Consider the following 26,964-nt stretch of genomic DNA (forward strand, 5'->3'; position numbering starts at 1 on the left):
ACAAAATTTTATACTTAAAGTTCTTAATTTCCGCCAATCACCATTATTCAATACCAAAGGGATCATCTGGAATACATATAACCATTTTGGAAAAATTATCATTTTAAATAAAGCAATCCTACCCCCCAAAGATAAAGGTAAATTCTGCCATTTTTGTAATTTTAGTTTAGTATAATTAAGCAAAGTTGGAATATTTACCTCATATAACCATTTAGGATTCCCCGGCAAATAAATACCTAAATATTTAAAATACTTTTCTGTCCACTTTAAAGGAAAATCTGGACCCCATTCTCTATTTAATTTATCATTGGTCGCTAATGCTTCAGATTTATCCATATTTAATTTAAAACCAGAGAAATCTCCATATTCTTTAATACATTCTTCATTTTATACTTTAACATCACTTAATATACCATCAAAGTTTAACTCACATCAAATATCCCTCCCCCCCTTATATCCAATTGTACTTAAGCATAATAAATCATAAAATATTCCCTCCCCCCCTCCCTACCCTGGACGTGTATGAACAAAAGGAGCCAATAATATTCATTCTGTAAAATATTTTGTTAATGACTCCCAAACATCCCTACATTTCTTAAAATACCCCTACTGTATGGCTATTACCCATTCCATTTTAAAGATTTGGCATAACGAATTCCACCAAAAATTATAATTCAGCTGATCCCAATTTTTCTAATTGTTCATAATTTGCTGTCATGATGAGCAAAAATTTATTATTATTAGAAGAAATTTGACTCTTGGCTCTCATGGAAATACCAAATAACACAGTGTCATATGATAATGCCACCGGATTTTCCAGATTATTCACTTGGCCCAAAATGGATTTCCAAAAACTAAGTATCAATGGACAATAGAATAGTAAATGATCTAATGTCTCAGCTTCGAGATGACAGTGCCAGCATCTATTAGACTTAAGAGCTATCTAACTTCCCTAAGTCTCAAGGGATCTCCCCATATGAAATGTTCAAAAATATGTGGTAGAAGTATTGAAGTATTCCTCGGAATTTATACCTCCATTAAATAAAATTTACTATCTAACACTTTCCGCAAAAAAGTCCCAGGAGAAGGGGAAAATATACAGTCCCAGGAGAAGGGGAAATACACTGTACAGTCCTCACAGATTAACTTTAAAAAATATATCTGCTATCCTAGAGGAATCCACTTCTGAGTCAACATTGAGAACAACACTATTCATATCCTTTGGTTTTCAACAGGATTTGGACTTATTTATGAAGTTATACTTTAAATCTTCTAAAATCTTATTTTATGGCAAGAGAATATGGACAGTCAGAAAAAAGAAGAACATAGGGAGGGGCAAGGGGACAGGCAGGAAGGATGTCATAGGAATTTCAAGTGTATGAAGTCACATGTGAGATTTAAGCCAAAGACATTCAGTAGATTGGGCACAGGGGCACATGTAGCAAATGTTGGAGGTGAGCCAGGGCTGGGGTTTGATATGTCTTACAGGATTACGTTAGGATGTGAAGTGAGGGTATCTACAGCAGAGGAGAGAATGGTGTTATAAAAAACAGCTTTGTTGACAGAATTGTATGACATAATAGTCAAAGGGAGGGAGAGTTGAGGCAATGGTGGAGGGTGCCAGGGTCAATAAATAGCCTGAAGGCTCCTAAATGTATTGGTAGTGAGTGGCAGGGTCTGGGGGGTAGTGGTGATGAATTGTGAATGTTAACAGATGATTTGTCAGAGAAGGGAAGAGCTGAGGTGCATAAACTTTGTGGTAGAACAATTGAAGGAGTAGACAAGATCATGGCAGTGGCCATTCTGGTGTGTAGGGGTGATGGAATACAGCTGGAGATTGAATAAGGATATCAGAGCAAGAAACCTGGAAGTGTAGGAGTCATCAGCCCAGATGTTGAAAAATCACCAAGAATAAGGGAAGGAGATGAGGGTTTAAGAAAGAAGGAGAGCCAGGAGTTAAAGTCAGTGAGGAAGGAAGACAGGGACTTATCAGGGGGAGCTACATCTTAATAAATGCACTTGTCCAAGGACTCACAAAAGAAAAATGTAAAGGCTGAAGTTTAAAATGTTCAGACACCTTTCGGGGGGTGGGGGGGGGGGAGGAGGTTTGAGATAATGTTCTTTCAGCTGCACTGCTGTGCCAAGAGTTTTCAGAGACTTGGGAAAACGTCAGAGCCTATTTGTTTGTGGAGGTCAGAGATCCAGATAGCCCCCTTTAATTTTTTTACATACCATGTTTGCAAGAACTGCAAACTGGCCTCCCAGACCCTGAAGGGGCCATGGCACCAGTTTCCGTTCCTCAACTAGGCTTTGCTAGAAAGGATAACGGTATTACAGAGTAAAGCCTTAAAAACATCAACCCCATATATCAAAATGTTTATAGCAAAAAAGAGAAGGGATTTTTCAGATGGTCAAGAAAGACAAATTACAATAATGAATTTTTGACTAATTTAAACGTTTGGATAACAGAAAAATGATTTATTAATTGTTAATTAATTTTTAATATTCACTATTTCATGTATTTTGATTGTTATACTTCTTAGTAGTGCATTTAACTTGGTGTGGGGCCCATTGGCATCTTTTGTTGCTTCAATTTAGTTATTTCCCTATGTTTTTTGTTTGATTTCCTTACACATCCAGGGTGGGGGAAATAGCACAAATATTTATTATAACTAGATTATTGGATGTTTATATTCAAGTATAGATGTATTTATATTTTTGATTAATTAAGGGGTGGGGGAGTAAACTGATTGTTTTTGATATATTGTATGTTTAAAGTGCTTTTCTTGTGTTGTCTATGTTAGACAATGTATTGCACTGTTATGATTTGGAATTCAATAAAGAATTAAAAAAAAATCTCAGCAGTTTACAATATAAAATATTATTTGTTAAAAAAATAAAAAAGGGGAGGGAAAACAGACAAAATTATCAAAATTGAAAACATAAGGAAAGGAGAAGAAAGGGTTGGTTACAAAACACAAGAGTGGGGAAAGGGAAGGAGTGAAACATAGAAGGTAGGGGTAGAGCCCCTCTTATCTGTACCCTTCTCTTCCACTGCCAACTCCAAACTCCGTCCCTTCTTTCTTGCGGCACCGTACGCCTGGAACAGGTTGCCTGAATCTATACGTCGTGCTCCGTCCCTGGCAGTGTTCAAATCCAAGCCAAAGGCCCACTTTTTGGAAACTGCTTTCAACTCTTCAACTCCCCCTCACTGCTGTCAGATACCAAGACCCACTATAACCTCCCCAACCCTGAAATGTCCTGTCGAAATTAGATTGTAAGCTCTTCTGAGTAGGGACTGTCTATTGTAAAGGCTCCTTCGCATTACACTCTATAGAAATTCAACTCTTGAACTCCCCCTCACTGCTGTCAGATACCTAGACCCGCTATAACCTCCCCAACCCCTGAAATATGTTGTTTAAATTAGATTGTAAGCTCTTCTGAGCAGGGTCTGTCTATTGTAAAGGCTTCTTCGCATTACACTTTATAGAAATTCAACTCTTAACTTCCCCTCATTGCTGTCAGATACCTAGACCCTGAAATGTCCTGTCCAAATTAGATTGTAAGCTCTTCTGAGCAGGGACTGTCTATTGTAAAGGCTCCTTCCCATTACACTCTATAGAAATTCAACTCTTAAACTCCCTCTCACTGCTGTCAGATACCTAGACCCTGAAATGTCCTGTCCAAATTAGATTGTAAGCTCTTCTGAGCGGGGACTGCGTTATAGAAATGATAAATAGTAGTAGTAGAGCGCTAGGCACGCATGAATGAAGCAGTTCCTTGGCAACCTGTGGTGCACATCCAGCCAGTAGAAGCAGCTGCAACATTTCTTTTTTTAGGACCGTGAACGGACTCAGCAAAGCGGACGCGCCACCCTCAGGCGCGCATGTGCGCTCTGAGGCGTCTCGGAACCGGAAATGGCGGTCGCTCTCTAGCAGCCTCTGCCGCCCGCCGGCGGCCCTGTGACGTCCGTGGCCTCGGCGCGCATGTGCGGAGGTGTTCTGCACCCGTTTCCCCCCCTCCCCCCTTTCTCCGGTGGCCTCGGGAGCCGAATGTGGAAGTAAAGAGGGCGGGAGCAGTCGCTCGCATCTGGCCAAGTAAGTCCGCGCGCCGCCGTGCACCTTCCCGCCCGTCCTTGCGGGCGGCGAGCGCGAGCTAGGACCTAACGGACAGAGGGAAAAGTCCTCTTGCTGTGGTTTGGTTTTTTTTGGGGTGGGTGTTTGTTTTGTTTACACTTGACAGCGCCGGCGTGGGGGGGGGGGGGGGGTGAAGAGGCTGGCAAATAAAACCCCGCTGGGACATTTGAAAAAAAAAAACCCCACAAAAAAGCTACCAACCGCCCGATTTGGCGGGAAAAGCGCGCAGCTGACGAGACAGCGGCGGCGTTTGGGCAGAGGGGGGTCTCGCGCGCGCGCTCGCTGCTTCTAGAACCGTCGCCGGCGGGCTGGTGGCATCGTCAGCAGTGTGCGCTCGAGCCGCGGTTCCCGCCTCCCCCTCGCGCTGAAGCGTGTGTGGAGAGGGCGAATAGCGGGATCGGCTTTTTTTTTGTGTGGTGGTGCCGGTGCTGGGTTTTCCCCCTGCCGCAAGGTGCCTCCGATCGCTCCGGCTGAAGTATTGGCAAATGACGGACGTCCGTTTCTAGAGTTTTAGTGGACGGGATGGACGTCATCCTTTCCCCGAAAGCTCCGCTTCAGCTGCCTTGCTGGAGCGGTGGACAATTAAGGAAATCGGGCACCGTGAGTGCCGCAGCGGCAAAACTTTATTTGGGGAGGGGGGCATAGCAGGAAAAAAAAGGGGGGGGCACCGACTTTTGTGGGGATGTTTTGCTCGCTACTGGCCGCTGTCGGGATTGGACTTTTTTTTTGTTTTTAAATCTTTATTGATTTTCAAACTTTTGACAGTGCAATACAAATATTTGAACATAAAATGTGGCATAAAACGCACTATTAATTACACAAGTAATACATAAAACATTTTCTCCCAACCCAGCCTCTCTCTTCACCTTTTTATGACCTGTACTTTTTTATTTTATTTTATGCTATAACATTTTATTGAAGGAATCGAATAAATATACAATAATATGATACAAAGAAATATTCATTACAATTAAAATCATAATAAAACATTTGCATACATATTTTTTCATTCCTCCAAAATATATTTCTGTATACCTAATCTATTTTTTCCTATATCCCCCTTAACCCCTTATCTTCCCCCTTTTATACTTTTGATTGTTTTTTAATATTATAATAAATGAATTAAACAGAAATACATTTCAAGTAATTTAAGATATGTTAAAATCATCATTCCTATTTCCCTCCCTACCCTAGAATGAAAGGTGACATGAGGTCACAAGATTGAAAAAAAACCAAAACCAAAAACAACAACCTGCCTCAACTAATTAATAGTGCTGGTTTGTCATTGGGTTTCTTCCAAGTACCTGCACTGAAAAAGGGACTAAAGTGTTATCTTCTTGTCACCTGCCGAGTAATTTGTTTGACTTTGTGCCTTTTTTTAGTGCTAGTGTAAATAACCGCTATTAAGGGGCCGATGAGTGGATTAGCAACCAGTAAGCCTGGCTTTTTGCTGCCTGTCAACTTGGGCGCTCTTAATTCTGCTGCTGATATTGGACAAGTCGCTTAACCCAAGCAAAAAACAAAAATGCGAATATCCAAACAAACTGCAGCTCAGAAAGATCAAAACAAAGGAAAAACTGCAGATACGATGTTACAAAGTGTGAAACTGGATCTTTATCAAGGAAGATTCAGTGTAGCATTCAAAAAATAAATAAGCATAAATAAAAATATGAAAAATGGTTCTCAGGTGCACTCGACGCGGTCCATGCCTTCCTCAGTGGTCCGAAATATGATGCAAATACACAGAGAACCTGACAAACCAAATGAAGTCTGGAAGGCGTGTGAATCTTCTAATCCGCAAGCACTTTGAGCTGCTGCTGGATTAGAGGATTCACACACCTTCCAGGCTTCATTTGGTTTGTCAGGTTCTCTGTATTTGCATCATATTTCGGATCCCTGAGAAAGGCGTGTTTTCTGAAACACGGACCATGTCGGTTCCTGTGGACTTGAACCATTCTTTATATTTTTATTTACGTTTATTTATTTTTGAATGCTACATTGAATCTTCCTTAATAAAGATCAGTTTCACAACTTATACATTGTATCTGCAGTTTTTCCTTTGTTCAAGTCATTCAACCCTCCATTTCGTCAGATAAATAAATGAAGATTGTAAGCCCTCGGGGCAATATGCCCAAACTTAACTGGCCTTGAGCTTGTACTGACAAAACTGTGAGCTAAATCCAAATAAACACTATTAAAAGAAGTCTGACTTTACTCCCAATGTATTAAAAGTAATTCAGTGCAGAGTATTGCAGTGTTAAAATAATGCTTAAATGGAAAATATACACACAATTATGGTTATGATTTATTATATGGTAATATGTGCACAACTTTCTGTATAAGATTTTTCAGCATACACACTTTAATTTTATGATTGATCTCTTGTCAGTGAAGGGATTCATCCCTGTTTAGTACTAAAAATTGAATGGGGATTGGTTCTTGTCTACGAAGAATCCAGTCCCCCTTTAGAATTGAACGTTGAATGGAATTTGGACTATCTTATGACAAATGGCTAGTCGTTGCAGAAGGCTGGAGAATAAATGAATATAAAGTGCTGGTGATAGCAGCACCAAATATTCAGTTCTCCACCCCACAGCTGTTCCTCTTCCTGATGCACTTACCCTCTCCTTTACTAACGCATAGCATGGGTTTTAGCGCCGGCAGGGGCGGTAACTGCTCCGCCGCTCATAGAATTCCTATGACCATCGGAGCAATTGCTGCCAGTGCCAAAACCCGCACTACGCATTAGTAAAGGAGGGGGTTAATAGTTGCTTCCTGTCATAATATTTGGGCTCTCAGTGGAGTCCACTGGGCCTTCTGCATTTTTCACCCAGCTTGCTGTTTTAATATCTTGAAGGACATTGGAGATCAAATTTTTGAGAAAATCAGTTCTTGTACTGAGACTTTTTTCCCCATTAGTTATTATTTACAGGTTATATTATGCTTAACTTTTGTTAACACCCTTCCCTTTCACCTGTCTCACCTGGGAGAGGAAGGTGAGCAAAAAGAAAATCATGCTGGCTCAACAATCTGCTCTAGCAGTAACACTTTGGGGTCCTTTTATCAAGCCGCGCTAACGGGGTTAGCTCGTTGGACATTTCATCACGCGCTAACCCCTGCGCCGGCTAAAAAACTAACGCCTGCTCAATGCAGGCATTAGCGGCTAGCGCGGCAGGCGGTTTAACGCGCGATATTACGCGTGTTAAACCCCTACCGCAGCTTGATAAAAGGACCCCTTTAACTCCTGGTCTGAAGCAGAGTAAATTTCCTAGTGTTAAATTAAAAAATAAAACAAATGTAACTTTTGTTACATGTCTTCAAAGTAATGTAAGAATGGCAAAAATAATGTGAAGCCTACTGTCTAAAGTCTAACATTTTTTAAAAAAAATATTGATGTCCAACTTTATGGACTAGACTGTTATGTTAATTTTATCTTTTTAAAACACCGGAGATTAATAGCATGGCTGTATGGAAAAATCTGATATAAAAGATTACTATTTTTTATTTGGACATTAAGAAATTTTGATCTGCCCATGGAGATTGGATAACAATTTGAAGTTGGCTAAGCATTTAAGAAACTTTTAGTCTAAGATATATTGTGTGCACTAGAAGTTGACATCACACTGTATAAAATGTGAATAAACATGACATGGATGAATTTTTTAACATCGCAAAAGTAGTACTTGGTACCACTCATTTGTGCAAGAACCTGTTAAGTTCACATACTTTAAACAGCCAGCTGCAGCTTCTTGGTTTCTTATTTTCATTTCAAAGTCATTGCTGTTTGGTATCTACGGTAATTTTTGTTGCTAAATTCCTCAGAGATACAAATTCAGATGGCATGATCTCTGATTTTGTTGAAATGATTTCTTACGTATTTGATCATTTAAACCAGTGTATCGCAAACTAGTGTGCCGCCTGAGATTCCAGCTGTGCCACAAGATGCTGGGGAGGAGGAGAGACGCTGACACCTGCTGACTGCCTTTAGGACGTGCCTTGTGAGGCGAGAGGCACATCCTGTAGGCAGTCAGCTGGTGTCAGCACCTATCCTTTTCTCTGCATTTCTTCCCTTCCGGCATTCCCTACTGGTGGTTCAGGGCCCCGTCTGGAGGGCCTACACGCATATGCGGACATTGACGTGATAATGTCACACATGCGTGAGGTGTCATTGCATTGATGTCCGCTCACTTCTGGATGCTGTTGAGCCAATAACTGTGTTAGCGTGCTGCGGCTTCGCAAAATTTGTGAGACACTGATTTAAACCATCCATAAAGTAGAGCTTTCAGTCACAATGAGTGCCAGTAGACCACTGCGGTAGTATCTACCCTCTTCCATTCACAAATTCCTCTTCTTTTGCATATTTAACTTTTGTTACAGTTTTCCAGTTGCTGTCATAATGCTTTATTTTAGTATTTTGGCATGTATGCCTAATAAAAGTATGGGCTCAAACACATTTTTACAATTAGCTTTTTAAAATTAATTATTGCAGTAATTAGCATATAGAAAAATAATGTGAAGTGATTAATATATTAGGAAATTAACCTTTTAAAAAAATGTATTTTCCTATGAGACTGCTTCTTGAATATGAATGTAACAGGATTTTGTACAAAGCTAAAGACACAATAAAATTTTACAATGGCTAATCCAAGGACTTAACTAGAGATGGGGAGAAAATAAATAATAATGTTCCAGAGGCAATACCAAATGTCCCTCCCCCCAAAAACCCCAAGAAAAACACTGTACTGTAAACAGCTCTGGTGAAAAAATTACACACAATTTTACTTATTTACTTTTTTCTCTACCATTTATAAGTCATTTCACTAAAGTTTTTTTTATAAATGGTAAAAAGAAAAATATAAATAAGTAAAATTGTATTAATATTTTTACCCTGACAGGGTTAGAAGAGGATATATTCAAACCTCTGTTTCTGGGCTTCTGAACACATTTTATATCACCTATTATTGGGGTCCTTTTACTAAGGCGCCCTAACCGATTTAGCGTGTGCTAAATGCAAAGGCGCCCATTATATTCTATGGGCGCCTTGTTAAATCGGTTAGCGTGCCTTAGTAAAAGGATCCCATTGTTTGTAAAAGATTTTGAAAAATTGAGTTAGAAGTGTAATTTTTTCACCAGAGATATGTTTTTTGGACATGTAATCCAAGGACTTGACATGTTTTTGAGTGAAAATAAGTAGGTAGGTAATGAAAGGCCCTTTGAAAGAATATGTCTGTAAGAATCTGTCCCTAAAGTGGACTTATCAGGTTTTTACCTTTCCCTTTCACCTGTCTCACCTGGGAGAGGAAGGTGAGCAAAAACGAAATCATGCTGGCTCAACAATCTGCTCTAGCAGTAACACTTTGGGCTCCTTTTACGATGGTGCACTAGCATTTTTAGCGCACGCACTGGATTAGTATGCGCTAGCCGAAAAACTACTGCCTGCTCAAGAGGGGGCGGTAGAGGCTAGCGCGCACGGCATTTGAGCATGCGGTATTCCGTGCGTTAAGGCCCTAACGTGCCTTTGTAAAAGGAGCCCTTTAACTCCTGGTCTGAAGTAGAGTAAATTTCCTAGTGTTAAAAAATAAAACAAAAAATACTCCCCTTACAAAACAAAACCCTGCATTACCTTGGGAGTTTCTGCATACTTATGCGCATTGAGAGGTAATATCTGAGGGAGGAGTAGCCTATGGGTTGATAATGATGGTATTTTTTGCCCATAAGGGAAATTATGATGTTTTTGTCAAAATATATGACATTATATGTGCCAAGTAGATCCTTGTGTTCATTCCAGCAACTCCTCTTTCAGGTACCATCTATCCGCCAGGTCCCCACTTCCACTTTTAGAGATACTTTGTGCTCAGTAGTAGGCCCAATGTTATGGAATGATTTGTCTGTGCATAGGTATCTCTTCATTGTCTATGTTTAAAGCCCTCTAAGGGCTTATTTTGGAAAGCTTTTCTAGATTTAGTTATTAATTGACTAGCTGATGTCCCGGCGTTGCACGGGTATTTAATTACAGCAATAACACTGTAAATTGATTCAAATAAAGATACTTTATAGTGGTGAATGAAAATATTTTTTTACTTTATAAAAAGTACAATATTCAAATTATAATGTGAAATATTTGACAAAATGAATACAATGCAACTAACACAAAACTTGATTATAAACAACATTTTTAGTTTCACCTCCAGGAGCAAGAACATATACATTATTGGGTAAACCCACCCTTCCCACGTGTGCAGGTGGGCCGCGAGACCCCCAGAACATATCACCCCAGGTAGTGAGGGATCTGCATACCAAGTTTCGTTCAAATCGGTCCCACAGCTTTTTACATTTTTTCCATTGACTTGAATGGGTGAAATCTGATTTTCTGTTTGTAGCTCCGCCCATGTGTGCAGGTGGGCCGCGAGACCCCAAGAACATATCACCCCCGGTAGTGAGGGATCTGCATACCAAGTTTCGTTCAAATCGGTCCCACAGCTTATTACATTTTTTCCATTGACATGAATGGGTGAAATCCGATTTTCTGCTTGTAGCTCGGCCAACGTGTGCAGGTGGGCCGGAAGACCCCCAGAACATATCACCGCAGGTAGTGAGGGATCTGCATACCAAGTTTCGTTCAAATCGGTCAAGCCGTTTTTGAATTAATGTGAGAATGGCATCTTTTTACATTTTTTCCATTGACATGAATGGGTGAAATCTGATTTTCTGTTTGTAGCTCCGCCCACGTGTGCAGGTGGGCCGCGAGACCCCAAGAACATATCACCCCCGGTAGTGAGGGATCTGCATACCAATTTTCGTTCAAATCGGTCCCACAGCTTTTTACATTTTTTCCATTGACTTGAATGGGTGAAATCTGATTTTCTGTTTGTAGCTCCGCCCACGTGTGCAGGTGGGCCGCGAGACCCCAAGAACATATCACCCCAGGTAGTGAGGTTTAGCAATAATATTTTAAAAAAGTTTATCTTTAGTAATAGAAATCTCTCAAAACAATAACAACACTATAGAATCTCTACAAGTTAAAGTTAATTCAAAACCAAAAAATAGACCTACTATTATTATACGTTCCTCCTCCAATTAGTCAATCAATGGTAACTCAACTATTAACCATAATCTCTGACTTTTCAACCACCTCTCATATTCCTCTCCTACTTGGTGATTTCAGTGTCCACTTCGATGATATTTCTAATCCTATTACCTCTGATCTTTTAACTCACATCAATGATCTCAGTTTCGTAATATTGAATTCGGACCCCTCCCACAACCATGGCCATACTTTAGACGCAATTCTTGTTCCTAGTATATTAAGCTCTAATTTTTCTAAACCCATCTCACTTCAAGTCCCCTGGTCCGATCATTATTTGATTCAAACTAATCTATCACTCCCATCTGTCAAAGCCCCTCATTACACCCCTAAAACCATTACAGTAAGAGATTTTCAACATATAGATCATTCTTTCATCCCAACTGAATTTATTATAGACTCAGAAAAATTTAGATCAGAAACTCTAAGCGAACAAGTAAGCATGTGGAATAAGGCGTGCAAATCCCTACTTGACAAAATAGCTCCACTAGTAACCCGAAAAATTTCTCCTAAAAAACAAAGAAACCCCTGGTTTAATGCTTCTTTAGGCCTTTTAAAAAAACACTTGAGATCAGCCGAACGTAAATGGCGATCTAATCCTACCAATGAAAATTTAGACAATTATAATAAAAAATCACAATATTATCGGCAATCAATTAACAACACTAAAAAACAATTTTACATGAGAAAAATTTCTGCAACCAAAAACTCATCGGCTCTGTTTAAAATCCTTAAACAACTTACTACTTTTAAAAATAAAAAAATAATTTTAACTGAGGATACTCCTACAGCTCAAGCCTTAGCCAACTATTTTCAAGAAAAAATTACCTTGATCAGATCCAAAATTTCTAATAAAATATCCACTGTTACCAACTTATCTAGCCCTTCCAAAAACGACAATACGCTAATTAAGTCGCAAACATTTCACACCACATTATCTAAATTTCTTCCCCCAACTCTGAAAGCTTTAGAAAATATCTTACATGGCATCAACATTAAAGGCTCCAAATTAGAACCGATCCCTCCATTTTTCCTGAAACGTCATTTCAATGTCTTTGGGCCTTATATTCTACAAATTATTCAAACTAGTCTGTTTACAGCTAGAATCCCTCTTGATTGGAAACATTCTATCACATTTCCAATCATCAAAGACCCTAAAAATAATCTCGACAATTGTTCTAATTACAGACCAATAGCAAATCTCCCTTTTTTTGTGTAAATTAACGGAAAAAATCGTATTTCAACAACTGACTGATTTCGTCGACAAAACACACGTACTTCATCCGAATCAAACCGGTTTTCGCATAAACCATTCCACAGAGTACTCATTACTCGGTCTCACAACATCCATAAATTACTATCTTGATCACCACAAATCTGTTCTTCTTGTCTCATTAGATCTCGCTTCAGCATTTGACACTATTGACCATCATCTTTTACTACAACGTCTTTCTTCTATAGGTATAGCCGACCAAGCCCTCGAATGGTTTCAATCCTATTTTTCCGATCGAGCTGTAACAGTTCAATTTAATAACTCAAAACCAAAACCTTATCATTCAAACTTTGGTATCCCTCAAGGTTCTATCTTATCTCCATTATTATTTAATATTTATCTGTCCCCGCTCCTAACTCTTTGCCAATCGATCGGGTTCACAGTATACGCTTACGCTGACGATCTCCAACTATTGCACCCAATTGAACCAACTAATCATTCCAAGATTCAGGTAATCAATAATAAATTAAGTAAAGTTCACGATTGGTTAAATTCTAATAAGCTTTCTTTAAGCATCTCAAAAACTAACACTCTTCTATTCCCCGGTAAAGAGGGAGCTCACTTAATCTCTCCAATTATCATCGATAACATACCACTCATAACAACCTCAACTATAAAAATCTTAGGGGTCCTTATAGACAATAAGCTTACTTTCCGTCCACAAATAAGTGCTCTGGTTAAAAACTGTTTTTACAAACTAAGAATGATTCGATCATTGGCCCCTTTTCTTGACACCAGTTCTCTCAACATTTTGATTCATTCACTCATAATTTCAAAAATAGATTATTGCAATTCGTTTTTAAAAGGTATATATCACAAAGATTTGAAACGTCTGCAGCTAATTCAAAATACGGCCATCAAGATAATTTCCAGAGCAACTAAGTATGACCATGTTACCCCTCTGCTAAAAGACGCCCACTGGTTACCAATCTCACATAGGATAACTTATAAGATAGCCCTTTTGACATTCAAAACTATGCAGACTAATTCCCCAACTTTCATAGATAGAGTATTGATTCCCTATGACCCACCGAGATCTTTGAGATCCATATCCCAGTCTAATCTAGTTATCCCTTCCTTAAAAATAATTGGCACACGTCGAACCTCCATTTTCTCCGTAACAGCTCCTACGATTTAGAACGCTCTTCCACTGTATCTAAAAACGGAAAATACTTTAAAAACGTTCAAAAGCAACTTAAAATGTTTCCTTTTTAAAGCTGATTTTAACTAAAGTTATTTTAGTCTTCCTTTTTTCTATTAATTCCTGCCCTTTTGTGCTTACCCTTAATGTTTCTCTCATTTACTATAGCTATTGTATTTCTTCCCTTTTTCCTTCGTGTGTCTTTTGTTCGTTCGTCCTTAATTAACCTAGTATGTGTAGTAGTTCGTCTTATAGTTCTTTTTTTGAAAGTATGTTTTATTGTAATTTTGTTGGTTGAAATGTTATTTTATTTAATGCTTTGTACAACGCTTTGCAGAATCGATAAAGCGTTTAATCAAAAAACTAATTAAACAATAAACAATAAACAATCTGCATACCAAGTTTCGTTCAAATCGGTCCCACAGCTTTTTACATTTTTTCCATTGACTTGAATGGGTGAAATCTGATTTTCTGTTTGTAGCTCCGCCCACGTGTGCAGGTGAGCCGCGAGACCCCCAGAACATATCACCCCCGGTAGTGAGGGATCTGCATACCAATTTTCGTTCAAATTCGTCCCACAGCTTTTTACATTTTTTCCATTGACTTGAATGGGTGAAATCTGATTTTCTGTTTGTAGCTCCACCCACGTGTGCAGGTGGGCCGCGAGACCCCAAGAACATATCACCCCAGGTAGTGAGGGATCTGCATACCAAGTTTCGTTCAAATCGGTCAAGCCGTTTTTGAATTACTGTGAGAATGGCATCTTTTTACATTTTTTCCATTGACATGAATGGGTGAAATCCGATTTTCTGCTTGTAGCTCGGCCAACGTGTGCAGGTGGGCCGCAAGACCCCCAGAACATATCACCCCAGGTAGTGAGGGATCTGCATACCAAGTTTCATTCAAATCGGTCAAGCCGTTTTTGAATTACTGTGAGAATGGCATCTTTTTACATTTTTTCCATTGACATGAATGGGTGAAATGTGATTTTCTGTTTGTAGCTCCGCCCACGTGTTCAGGTGGGCCGCGAGACCCCCAGAACATATCACCCCAGGTAGTGAGGGATCTGCATACCAAGTTTCGTTCAAATCGGTCAAGCCGTTTTTGAATTACTGTGAGAATGGCATCTTTTTACATTTTTTCCATTGACATGAATGGGTGAAATCTGATTTTCTGTTTGTAGCTCCGCCCACGTGTGCAGGTGGGCCGCGAGACCCCCAGAACATATCACCCCAGGTAGTTGGAATTACTGTGAGAATGGCAGTTTTTTACATTTTTTCCATTGACATGAATGGGTGAAATCTGATTTTCTGTTTGTAGCTCCGCCCATGTGTGCAGGTGGGCCGCGAGACCCCCAGAACATATCACCCCAGGTAGTGAGGGATCGGCATACCAAGTTTCGTTCAAATCGGGCAAGCCGTTTTTGCGTTGGCAGCTCTTTACATTTTTTCCATTGACATGAATGGGTGAAATCCGATTATCTGTTTGTAGCTCCGCCCACGTGTGCAGGTGGGCTGCGAGACCCCCAGAACATATCATCCCGGGTAGTGAGGGATCTGCATACCAAGTTTCGTTCAAATCGGTCAAGCCGTTTTTGCGTGATCGCGGCACATACATACATACATTCGATTTTATATATATAGATTATTCGGGGTGGTGGGTATCTGTGAACTGGGGACCTGGAAACCATTTAGGGTCCCAAATATTTAGGGCTCCTTTTACTAAGATGCGCTAGCGTTTTTAGCGCATGCTAAACCCGTGCTACGTGGCTAGAACTAACACCAGCTCAATGCTGGTGTTAGCGTCTAGTGTGCGGCAATTCAGCGAGTGCTAAGCGTGCGCTAAAACTGCTATCGCAGCTTAGTAAAAGGAGCCCTTAGTCTCTTCCTATATTTTAATGTGGTAATCTATTCTTCCTTTTAATTTTTAATTGTATTCTCTTTGTATGGATTGTATATCCTTTAAGTAAATTTAATTTAAAAAAAACCTGTGGTTCCTTGTGGCCCTGGCAAGTCGCCTAACCTGGGTACAAGTGGATCCTTTTTTTTTTTTTAAACTCCCATCAAAAATTATAAAGACCAGAGGGCACTTGATGAAGTTACAAGGAGATACTTTAAAAATCAATAGGAGGAAATATTTTTTTCACTTAAGAGTGGTTAACGTAGCTGGTTTTAAAAATAGGTTTGGACAAGTTCTTGGAGGAAAGGTCCATAGTCTGCTATTGAGACAGTTATGGGGGAAGCCACTGCTTGCCCTGGATCAGTAGCATGGAATAATAATAATAACTTTATTTTTATATACTGCAATACCACGAACAGTTCAGAGCGGTGTACAGAAGAAGAGACTATATACAGACAATGATATTACATAAAACTTTAGAAATTACATTAGCATGTTAAGATTAATCAAATTTGTTGCTACTATATGGGTTTTTGCCAGGCATTAGTGACTTTGATTGGCCACTGTGAAGATGGGATACTGGGCTAGATGGACTATTGGTCTGATCCAGTAAGACTATTCTTTTGTCCATTGTCCCAGGTACAAAAAAACCTTAAGATTGTGTCTATTAGGGACAGAGTTGGTTATACAACAGAAAGGTATATCAAATCCATGACTCTACCCTTTACCTTTAGGGCTTCTTTTACAAAGATGTGCTAGCGTTTTTAGCGCACGCACCGGATTAGTGCGTGGTACCTGAAAAACTACCGCCTGCTCAAGAGGAGGTGGTAGCGGCTAGTGTGCGTGGCATTACGCCTTTGTAAAAGGAGCCCTTAATGTTTTCATTAATAAAGGATTTCAATAACAGCAGTAATGGAAGCACACAGTTTTATATGTATATTTTGTATGTGCGAGTATCCTCCTTGCATTGGCCGCTAAGCTGAATGCACAAAGATGTGCACACGTAAAGTGTTGATAGTGTGGAACACCCCTTATTATGTTGGCTTCTGTGTTTGCATCTGAGGCAGTAGAGATGAAATGACTTGCCTAAAGTCAAGAGATGTGTCAGTGGCATTTGCTTGAGCCACTAGGCTAGTGGCCTCAAGGCATGAATGCTTGCCTGAGGGTCGAACATTTTTGCATGGAGACTCTCTGCTCAGTAATTATGGTGGTGAGACCGGGGGAATTCTTGACCTGATGTTTCCACCACATCCCTATCTCAGATCACTGTCTGCTGGCAGTATCTGTTCTTTTATCTGTTAGGGCAGCACTTTCAGTTTCAAGCCTTGCTATTGCACGTTGCACATTTTCCAAAGTGATGGTGGTGATGGGAGGGCACCTCCAGTTTATCCATGTCTAGATGATTGGCTCATTTGGGCCAATTCGGATGCGAAAGCCAACGCGGCTACTTCTCAGATTATTATCCTCGAGTCTCTGGGTGGATGGTCAACTGGTCCAAGAGCTGTCTGGACCTGTCTCAGTTCCTGGAGTCTGCTTTGACATGTCCAGAGGGATGGTGTTTCTTCCAGAGAAGTGGTCTGAGAAGCTTAACATTCAGCAATGTAATTTATGTGAGCTTCTAGACCCGTAGTCCGAATTGTTTGCTGCTCTGGGCTTTATGGTGAATCCAGGAGTAAGAAGCAGAGTTACCGGTAAATAGCATGTGGAAGTCTGGGAAAATCTTAAGCCTTCCTGTCAGCTGATGGAGGTAGAAAAACAGATTTTTTTTTTCCTCAGCGATATCACTAGTGCTCAGTAGAAAACACCAATATTTTCTACCTCTTGCAGATGGTAGGTTGTTAGGCTGGTCCCTGGCCTTACAGCCAATGGCATAGTGAGGGTGAGAGGCGCCTGGGGCAGTGGCGTCCTTCCCCTGATTTCTCTGCCCTCCACCTCCACACACGCTCCTTCCTTGCCCCCTCCTGACGTGTGCGCACCACATCCCTTCCCTTATACCTCTGTATTGTTCCTGGCATGAGCAGCAACCCCCAAGTTGCTGTTGCGCTAGCATCGGCTCTTCCTTTGACGTCACTTCCTAGATGCGGATCCAGGAAGTGATGTTAGAGGAAGAGCTGATGCGTGACAGATTGAGTGTTGCTGCTTATGCCAGGAACGTTACAGAGGTATGGGGGAAGGGAAGTGGCACGTACGCATGGCAGTGGGGGGGGGGCGCAGAAAGGAGAACAGGTGCCTGCGCCCTCATCAATATGGTGCCTGGGGCGGACTACCCCCCCCTTACTATGCCACTGCTCTCAGCAATGTAGGTCTTTGGCTCACTGCATGGTTGAGCCTAATGACTGGGTTCCTAGTTTCTGGATCCACAAACTGTACCTGGTTGTGTGTGTAGCTTGTTTCTACTGCCCCAGTCATCTCCTGCATGCATCTATTGGATGAGGGTTGGAGAGGATGTGTTCCTGTTTTGATTGTTCCCCTGTAGCTCCAGGTAAACAAATTGGCTGGGTTTGCCTAGTTTAGATTTTCTCCTGCATAGGAAGTAAAGCTGAGAAGAAAGGCAGCTGCCTTTGCAATCTTTAGAGAAACAGCATACTTGCAGGAGGGTCATTCTATACAAAGTGATCTAAAATAATAATAAAAAAAAAAGTTCCCCACAATTTTGTCTCAGAATTTGTATGCAGAACTAGCACAGTATTATAAAAAGGTTTCCCAAAATATCAGATCTTTAGTTGCAATAATCACTGAGCTAGACCCATTTGTTTTACTGGGTGCTGGTAGCATCGTGCACAGCAGTAAATAAAATGACATTTCTTTGTCGTAGAAACATGATGGCAGATAAAGGCCAAATGGCCCATCCAGTCTGCCCATCCGCAGTAACCATTATCTCTTTCTTTCTCCGAGAGATCCCACGTACCTATCCCAGGCTGTTTTGAATTCAGACACAGTCTCTTTCTCCACCACCTCTTCTGGGAGACTGTTCCATGCATCTACCACCCTTTCTGTAAAAAAGTATTTCCTTAGATTACTCCGGAGCCTATCACCTCTTAACTTCATCCTATGCCCTCTCATTGCAGAGTTTGCAGATTAATCAGCAGCAGATGAATCCAGTGAGTAGATTAAGTCCACCTACCAGCAGGAGATGGAGAGCACAGATTGAGTTCTGGCATATACTGTATATGTGATGGTTTGCTCACTGGCACTAGAGTATTTTTTCTTTCCATAGGCAGATGAATGATCTCTCTCCTGCTTCTGGTCTCATCTACTGCTAGCATGGCTCTGTATAACTCCAGGTACTACTTTGCTCCTGTTTTGGCTTGGCTGATTCAGTGAGCATGGGGATAGTCTTCCTGGGTGCCTTTTCAGGGTATAGCTGCTGGTGCCAGTTCCCTACCCATCCCCTCTGGCTCTTTCTGACTGTGTCCTGTACTCTTGACTCTCTCCTCCATAAAAACAAACAAACAAACCCCCTCGGCTGTTAAACCCAGAGGGAATGCTGTGGACTGGGGCTGTTTTCAGTATACAGCCTAGAGGCCTGTTCTTACAGTGAGTATGTTCTTCGATTTCTATGGGTTGCGGTGTCTCTGACCACTGAGGGGTGTGTGTGACATAGTAGTTGACGGCAGATAAAGACCCGAAGGTCCAACCAGTCTGCCCAACCTGTTTCAATTTAAATTTTTTCTTTTTTTTTAGCTATTTCTGGGGAAGAATCCAAAGCTCTGCCTGATACTGTGCTTAGGTTTCGACTACTGAAGTCTCCGTCAAAGCTCACTCCAGCCCATCTACACTATCCCAGCCACTGAAGCCATTGCATGTGTTTGTGCCAGAGCCTCTTCCTCCTCACTGCCAGCATGTACTGCAGCCGCTCCCTGCTATGGGTCTTGGCCTCACCACCAGCAGATGCTATAGCTGCTCCCTGCTGTGAGTCTTGGCTGTATGCATTGGTTCTCTAGCCCCATCAACCAGATTGAGCTCTGGATGCTAGCATTCAGGCTGAAACTAAATTCCGACAAAACAAAATTTTTTTCTGGCCTCTCCCAACGACAAAATCAAGGACACCACAATCCTACTGAAAGGAAGGCCTTTCCCCCTTGAAAACACCGTAAAAATCCTGGGTGTTACGCTGGACAGACATTTATCCTTAGAAACTCACACCGACCTCAGCATCAGGAAATGCTTCGCGGTACTCTGGAAACTCCGCACCATAAAGAAATACTTCAATGACTCCTCATTCCGCTTTCTAGTGCAATCTGCCATTCTCAGCATTCTAGACTACTGTAACATTATCTACCTGAACTCCGCAAAGAAAACCACCAGGAGACTAAAAGTGATCCAAAACACCGCCGTTCGCCTCATCTTTGGCCTAAAGAAATGGGAACATATCACCCCTTTCTACCACCAACTTCACTGGCTGCCTTTCGAATCCAGAGTGCTCTTCAAATTCGCATGCTTCTGCTATAAATCGGTTAATGGCCTCTCGCCAAGATACATCAATCCCCTCTTTAACCTTTACTGCTCCAACAAGAAATCCCGCAGAATTCAACTGTTCGCCTACCCCTCACTAAAGCTCTGTCATCTTAAAAGATTCCTAGACAAAACCTTCGCCTTCCAAGCAGCCAAGATGAACCCATGGATCACCCAAATGATTCTAGAGGCTCCCACTTACCTCGACTTCAGAAAAACACTCAAAACTTATCTATTCAACAAACAAGCCCCATAACGCCACCTCTCCGGAATTACCTGGCCACATGCTCGACCCTTTCCCCCCCTTTATTGATCGCTGTCTTCCAGCTCCCCTACCCTCCTCCTTCCTCATCAGCCAAGTTCGGCTAAAGTTGTTGTAAAATCGGCCAGTTCGGCCCAGCCCCCCCCCTCTACTGATCGCTTTCCTCCTTCTCTCCTTCCCTCTTCCGCTTCATCAGCCATGTTTGGCTGAAGGTGTTGTAAATCCAATACATTGTTTGTAAATCGGCGTTCGCCCTCATAGTGCAAAGGTGGGGTCTCCCGGACATGGACCTCATGGCCTCGTCAAGCAATGCAAAGCTTCCTCGCTTCTTCAGCAGACGCCGGGAACAGGCGTTGGAAAGAATAGACACGCTGACTCTTGCTTGGCCTCCGGGTTCTCTGCTGTATGTGTTTCCTCCGTGGCCGATGATAGGTCGGGTGTTACATCGCATTTCTCAGTTTTCAGGCACGGTGATCCTGGTGGCTCCGGATTGGCCGCGTCGTCCGTGGTATGTGGACCTGATGCTTCTGTCTGCGGGCGATCGGTTGTTGTTTCCGGTGACTCCGGACTTGCTCTCTCAGGGCCCAATCCTGATGGAAAATCCGTCCCACTTTGGTCTTACGGCCTGGCTCTTGAAAGGTCACGGCTGAGGCGTAAGGGTTATTCCGAACAGGTTATTTTGACTCTGCTGCGCGCAAAAAAGAGATCCACCTCTGCCTCTTATGCTCGTGTCTGGCGAGTTTTCGATTCTTGGTGTGCGGCTCAGGGTCGGTCACCCTTCCAGGCTTCTCTCTCTACCATTCTTTCCTTTCTTCAAGAGGGGTGACCAAGGGTTTGGCTTCTAATTCTCTCAAAGTTCAGGTGGCCGCTATTGCTTGCTATAGGGGCCGATTGTCTGGTTCTTACCTTGCATCCCAACCGGATATCGTTCGCTTTCTCAAAGGGGTTCAGCATATTCGGCCTCCTGTTAAGAAGGTCTTTCCGGAGTGGAGTCTGAAGGTGGTCCTTGGGGAGTTGCAAAAGCCACCGTTTGAACCTCTGACGAGCGCTACTCTAAAAGATGTCACGTTGAAAGTGGTTTTTCTGGTTGCTCTAGCTTCAGCCAGGCGAGTGTCTGAGTTGCAGGCGCTATCTTGCAGAGATCCTTTTTTGAGAATTTCGAGTTCCGGTGTGTTGGTTAGGACTGTTCCTTCGTTTCTTCCGAAGATTGTCTCCCCTTTTCATGTGAACCAGTCTCTCTTCCTTCCGGCTTTCCGGAAGGAGGACTGGGGGGAGCGTTTCTCTTCTCTGCGTTTGCTGGATGTTTGTCGGATTCTCTTACATTACCTCCAGATTACTAATGATTTTCGTCGTTCCGATCACCTATTTGTGTTGTTCGCAGGCCGCAACAAGGGTATGGCGGCGTCCAAGGCTTCTATCGCTCGTTGGGTCCGGGAGGCCATTGCGTCTGCTTACTTAACGTCAGGTAAGCGGTTGCTGGACAAGCTCCGTGCTCATTCCACTAGGGCAATGTCTACCTCTTGGACGGAGTCCAGGGGGTTTTCTTTGGAGGAGATTTGTTGTGCAGCTACTTGGTCTTCTCGGAATACGTTTTCGAAACATTATCGTTTGGATGTGGCGGTTCGTGCGGAATCTGCCTTTGGGGCTTCGGTTATTGCGGAGGCGGCGTTCGCTTCCCACCCGACTTGAGGACTGCTTTGCTACATCCCACTAGTCTCTGTATGTTAGAGAATCCTGTGGCCCTATCATATGACACATTATCCCAGGACAAGCAGGCAGGTATTCTCACTAGTGGGTGATGTCATCAGACAGAGCCCCGGTACGGACGTCTCACAAGCACGTTTCTAGATGCCCGCACCGCGCATGCGCCGGTGCCTTCCTACCCGGAGATCCGGGCGTGTCTCCTCAGTTCTTTCTTTTCCGCGGAGCTGAGAAGTTCAACTTCTTCATGCGCTAGCTGAATTCAGTTAAATTTGCCTTCCTTGTCCGCGTTTTCGCTTTCGCTTAATTACAGTTAACAGTTCTTTTCTTTTCGTAAAAAAAAAAAAAAAAAAAGATTATTTCCTCCGGCGGGTCGAACGGGCCGGCCACGTGGCTCAGGCCCACTGGCTTTGACCTCGCGGCGGAGATTTTCCGGCCTATGTCCCGGCCAATCACCGGGTTTAAAAAGTGCAGCAAGTGCCAACGTGCGATTTCACTCACGGACCCTCACTGGCGCTGTTTGCAGTGTTTGGGCCCTGACCACATCCCGAAATCGTGCAGGCCTTGCTCTACCCTTACGGCACGCTCATTCAAGCGGCGTTGCCTATTGTGGGAATCGATGTTCAAGATGGACGCAGCTAAGGATCCCTCAGCCTCCACTTCATCCGATACCTCCCCGGTTCGGGCAAAACCGGCATCGACCCCTCCTGCATCGAGCGTGGTGAAACCGGCATCGCTCGCCCCGACACCATCCACGAGCTCGACGTCGGTGCCTGCCCCGGTCTCCTCGGTTCAGGTACCTCTTCCTTCCACAGTGCCACCAATGGTCATCAAAGTGCCGAAAGCTACTAAGCAGAAGCACTCGGCCTCGAAGGAGCGCGATGTCCGTGCAGGAGGACCCCCTTTCGGTGCGGATCCCTCCCTATCGGCTTCGCTACGGTCCGTGCTGGAAGCTCAATTCGTTGACCATCGGACCCGGGCTCATCGCTGCCATACAGGGTGACCTCCCAGTACCGACCCAAAGGGGCGGTCCGCCCCCTCCCCCTCCCCCACACCGTTCGACCTCGACAACCGACGAGGACGAACGGGGGAGGGCGGCGATGCCCACGCGGCAAGCCTCGCTTACCGATATGCCGCCATTAGAACCCATTACGCCTCCGCGCCAACATGGGACCAGACCTCCGATCGATACTCGAAGCCCTGGGCATAGTCAGGAAGAGTTCTTCCGTACTCCTTACCAGACTTGGGTAGCATCGCAAGAACCCGCATCGCAAACCCAGTTACGATCCACCGCTTCCAGCCCTATCCACTTGGGGGCCTCGGGAGACCATGCGATGCACAGACGATCCCGATCCCCGTCCCGCCACCGAGACGGGCACCGATCGAGACACTCATCCTGGCACTCCTCACGCCATTCGGAGGTGTCACCGCAGAAAAACCTGCAACGTAGGGGATACTCCTCATCAGAGGTGTCCCCTCCGAGGGGCCCGGAGTACGAGGAGACACCGGTGCCCGATTCTCCTTGTCACTCCCCGATGTCCACGGACCTGGAGGCCTCATCATCCTCCAGCCCGTCTCACAGACCGACGCTGGCGGAACAATTGTCCTTCTCATCATTCCTCCGACAAATGGCGGATGATCTGGATGTGACCCTTGACACGGGCTCCAGATACTCCAAAGAGTATCTGGACACCATGCATTTACCTAACCCTCCAACGGAGTCGCTTCGGCTCCCCTTGCACAAATTACTGGACCAGACCTTCATGCAGTGCTTCGAAACGCCGTATTCCATACCGGCGATCCCCAGCAAACTCGATGCTCGATACCGCATCGTGCACCATAAAGGGTTCGAGGGTCCTCAACTCTCCCACCAATCCCTACTGGTCGAGTCCTCCCTTAAACGCTCTCACCCCTCCCAGGTCTACGCCTCTGTACCGCCGGGCCGGGAGGGGAGAACGATGGACAAATTTGGTAGAAAATTCTACCAAAACTCCATGATGGCGTCACGGGTGCTAAACTACAACTTCTTTTTCTCTTCCTATCTGGAGTTCTTCTTGCCGGTGCTCCGCAAGTTCACTCCGTTCATAGACAACCAAGCTCGATTCGAGTTCGAGGAAGTAGTAGCCTCCCTCTCCCAATTACGCCTCCAGCTGATGCAATCCTCCTTCGATGCATTCGAACTCTCGGCACGCGCCGCCGCAAGCGCGGTAGCCATGCGTCGCCTGGCATGGCTCCGTACTATCGATATGGATCCCAACCTACAGGACAGACTCGCCAACGTACCATGTGCTGGAGCTGACCTGTTCGATGAGTCTATCGAAACTGTTACCAAGAAGCTGTCGGATCATGAAAAATCTTTTCAATCCATCCTACGGCCCAAACCCAAACCTCAACAGTCTCGACCATCCAGGCCACCCCTGATTTACCAGCGGCGTTACATGCCCAGACAAACGCCTGCTGCGAGACAGCCTGCGAAGAGACAACCTCCCCAGAAGTCTCAGCAAAAACCTCAGCCACCGGCTGTACCTAAGGCTCCCCAGCCCTTTTGACGCCCCTCCCGGGAGCATAACCTCGGCCTCTCCCATAGGGGGCCGCCTCCATCTTTTTTACCATCGATGGGAGGCCATAACCACGGACCTATGGGTCCTCACCATCATAAGAGAAGGATACTCTCTTCAATTCCATCGGGTCCCCCCGGACCATCCTCCAAGAGAGTATCCTTCAAGCTCGACGCAGACCGCCCTTCTTCTTCAGGAAGTCCAAACCTTACATCAGCTTCGGGCTGTCGAGCCGGTCCCGTCAGACCAATTGAACCGAGGATTTTACTCCCGGTACTTCCTCGTCCCGAAGAAAACGGGCGACCTGCGACCCATTTTAGACCTTCGGGCCCTCAACAAGTTCCTGGTCAAAGAGAAGTTCCGCATGTTGACCTTGGCTTCTCTATACCCCCTCCTCGAGCAGAACGACTGGTTATGCTCCCTGGATCTCAAGGAGGCCTACACTCACATCCCCATTCACCCGGCCCCCCGAAAGTTCCTCAGATTTCGGGTGGGAAATCTGCACCTACAGTATCGAGTGCTACCATTCGGCCTATCTTCATCCCCCAGAGTCTTCACAAAGTGCCTGGTGGTAGTGGCCGCAGCACTCCGGGACAGGGGTCTACAGGTATTCCCATACCTCGACGACTGGCTCATCAAGGCCCCGTCAGCCCCAGAGGCCACTTCGGCGGCCTTGGCTACAACCTACTTCCTCCAGAATTTAGGCTTCGAGATCAACTTCTCCAAGTCTCATCTACAACCCACCCAGTCCCTCCCCTTCATCGGAGCGGTCCTGGACACCACCCGACTCCGAGCATTTCTGCCCCTGCAACGCATGGAGTCCCTTCTTCATCTCTGCCAGTCGGTGGCTACTCGCCAAACCCTACCGGCGAGACAACTGATGGTGCTCCTGGGCCATATGGCCTCCACAGTACATGTGACACCCTTTGCCAGACTCCACCTCAGGATCCCCCAGTGGACCCTGGCATCACAGTGGAATCAGACATTCGATCCACTGTCCAAACGCATCGTAGTCACACCTGCTCTTCGGCAGTCTCTACTTTGGTGGATGACCTCTTCGAATCTATCCAGAGGTTTGCTGATGCACTCTCCCCCCCATCAGAAAGTTCTCACAACCGATTCGTCGAATTACGCATGGGGGGCCCACCTGGAGGGTCTCCGCACCCAAGGATTCTGGACCAGTGCGGAAAGACTACACCAAATCAATCTATTGGAACTCAGAGCCATCTTCAATGCGCTCCAAGCTTTCCAACACCGACTCCACGACATGGTAATCCTCATTCGCACAGACAATCAGGCCGCCATGTATTATATCAACAAGCAAGGAGGCACGGGCTCGGCCCTCCTTTGCCAGGAAGCTCTACGAGTCTGGGACTGGGCGGTGCGCCACAACGCCCTACTCAGAGCAGTATACATCCAGGGGGAGAACAACGTCCTAGCAGACAAACTAAGCCGTCTGCTATAACCGCACGAATGGACTCTCCATTCCAACCCCCTTCACCAAATCTTCACGCAATGGGGGACGCCTCAGATAGACCTCTTTGCGGCTCCCCACAACGCCAAACTACCTCAGTTTTGCTCCAGGATCTACACTCCTCATCGCCTCGAGGCAGATGCTTTTCTACTGAACTGGGGGAAACGATTTCTATATGCGTTCCCACCATTCCCGCTGATCCAGAAGACTCTGGTCAAGCTGAAACTCGAACGGGCCACCATGATTCTAATAGCTCCTCGGTGGCCCAGACAACTTTGGTTCTCCCTCCTACTTCAACTCAGCAGCAGGGAACCAGTACCACTTCCAGTGTTTCCTTCACTACTTACTCAACATCAAGGATCACTACTTCATCCCAACCTGCAGTCTCTCCACCTGACAGCTTGGTTCCTCTCAACGTAACCCCTCACCAATTCTCACAAGAAGTGAGGGAGGTCTTGGAAGCTTCCAGGAAGCCCGCCACTCGACAATGCTACTCCCAGAAATGGACCAGATTCTCATCATGGTGCGTTTCTAAGTCAAAGGAACCTCAGCGAGCTTCCTTATCCTCCGTGCTGGACTATCTCCTACACCTATCTCAATCTGGGCTCAAGTCCACATCCATACGAGTCCACCTGAGCGCTATTGCGGCGTTCCACCAGCCTCTACAAGGGAAACCCCTCTCGGCCCATCCGGTGGTCGCCAGATTTATGAAAGGACTCTTCCATGTTAACCCTCCTCTCAAACCACCCCCAGTAGTTTGGGACCTCAATGTAGTCCTTTCCCACCTCATGAAGCCCCCGTTTGAACCACTCAACAGGGCCCCTCTGAAGTATCTCACCTGGAAAGTGCTTTTCCTTATAGCCCTTACGTCCGCTCGCAGAGTCAGCGAACTCCAGGCATTGATGGCGGACCCACCATTCACAGTATTCCACCATGACAAGGTGGTCCTCCGCACTCACCCGAAATTCCTGCCTAAGGTGG

The 26,964-nt window shown here is 44.4% G+C and overlaps 1 protein-coding gene across 2 annotated transcripts in view; it reads left to right on the top strand.

The window, feature by feature from the left end:
• Positions 1-3,961: 3,961 nt before the first annotated feature.
• The window catches only part of JADE1 (jade family PHD finger 1), a 199,992-nt gene continuing 176,989 nt past the window's right edge, over positions 3,962-26,964 (top strand). Inside the window, exon 1 of one of the 2 annotated variants that reach the window (XM_033939135.1) lies at positions 3,962-4,097. The gene's annotated coding sequence lies outside the window, so the exon portion shown is untranslated. The remainder of the gene's footprint in view (positions 4,098-26,964) is intronic. The other variant, XM_033939126.1, reaches the window with a different exon arrangement.

Source organism: Geotrypetes seraphini, chromosome 1 (genome assembly GCF_902459505.1).
Source record: "Geotrypetes seraphini chromosome 1, aGeoSer1.1, whole genome shotgun sequence".
Classification (NCBI taxonomy): Eukaryota; Metazoa; Chordata; class Amphibia; order Gymnophiona; family Dermophiidae; genus Geotrypetes; species Geotrypetes seraphini.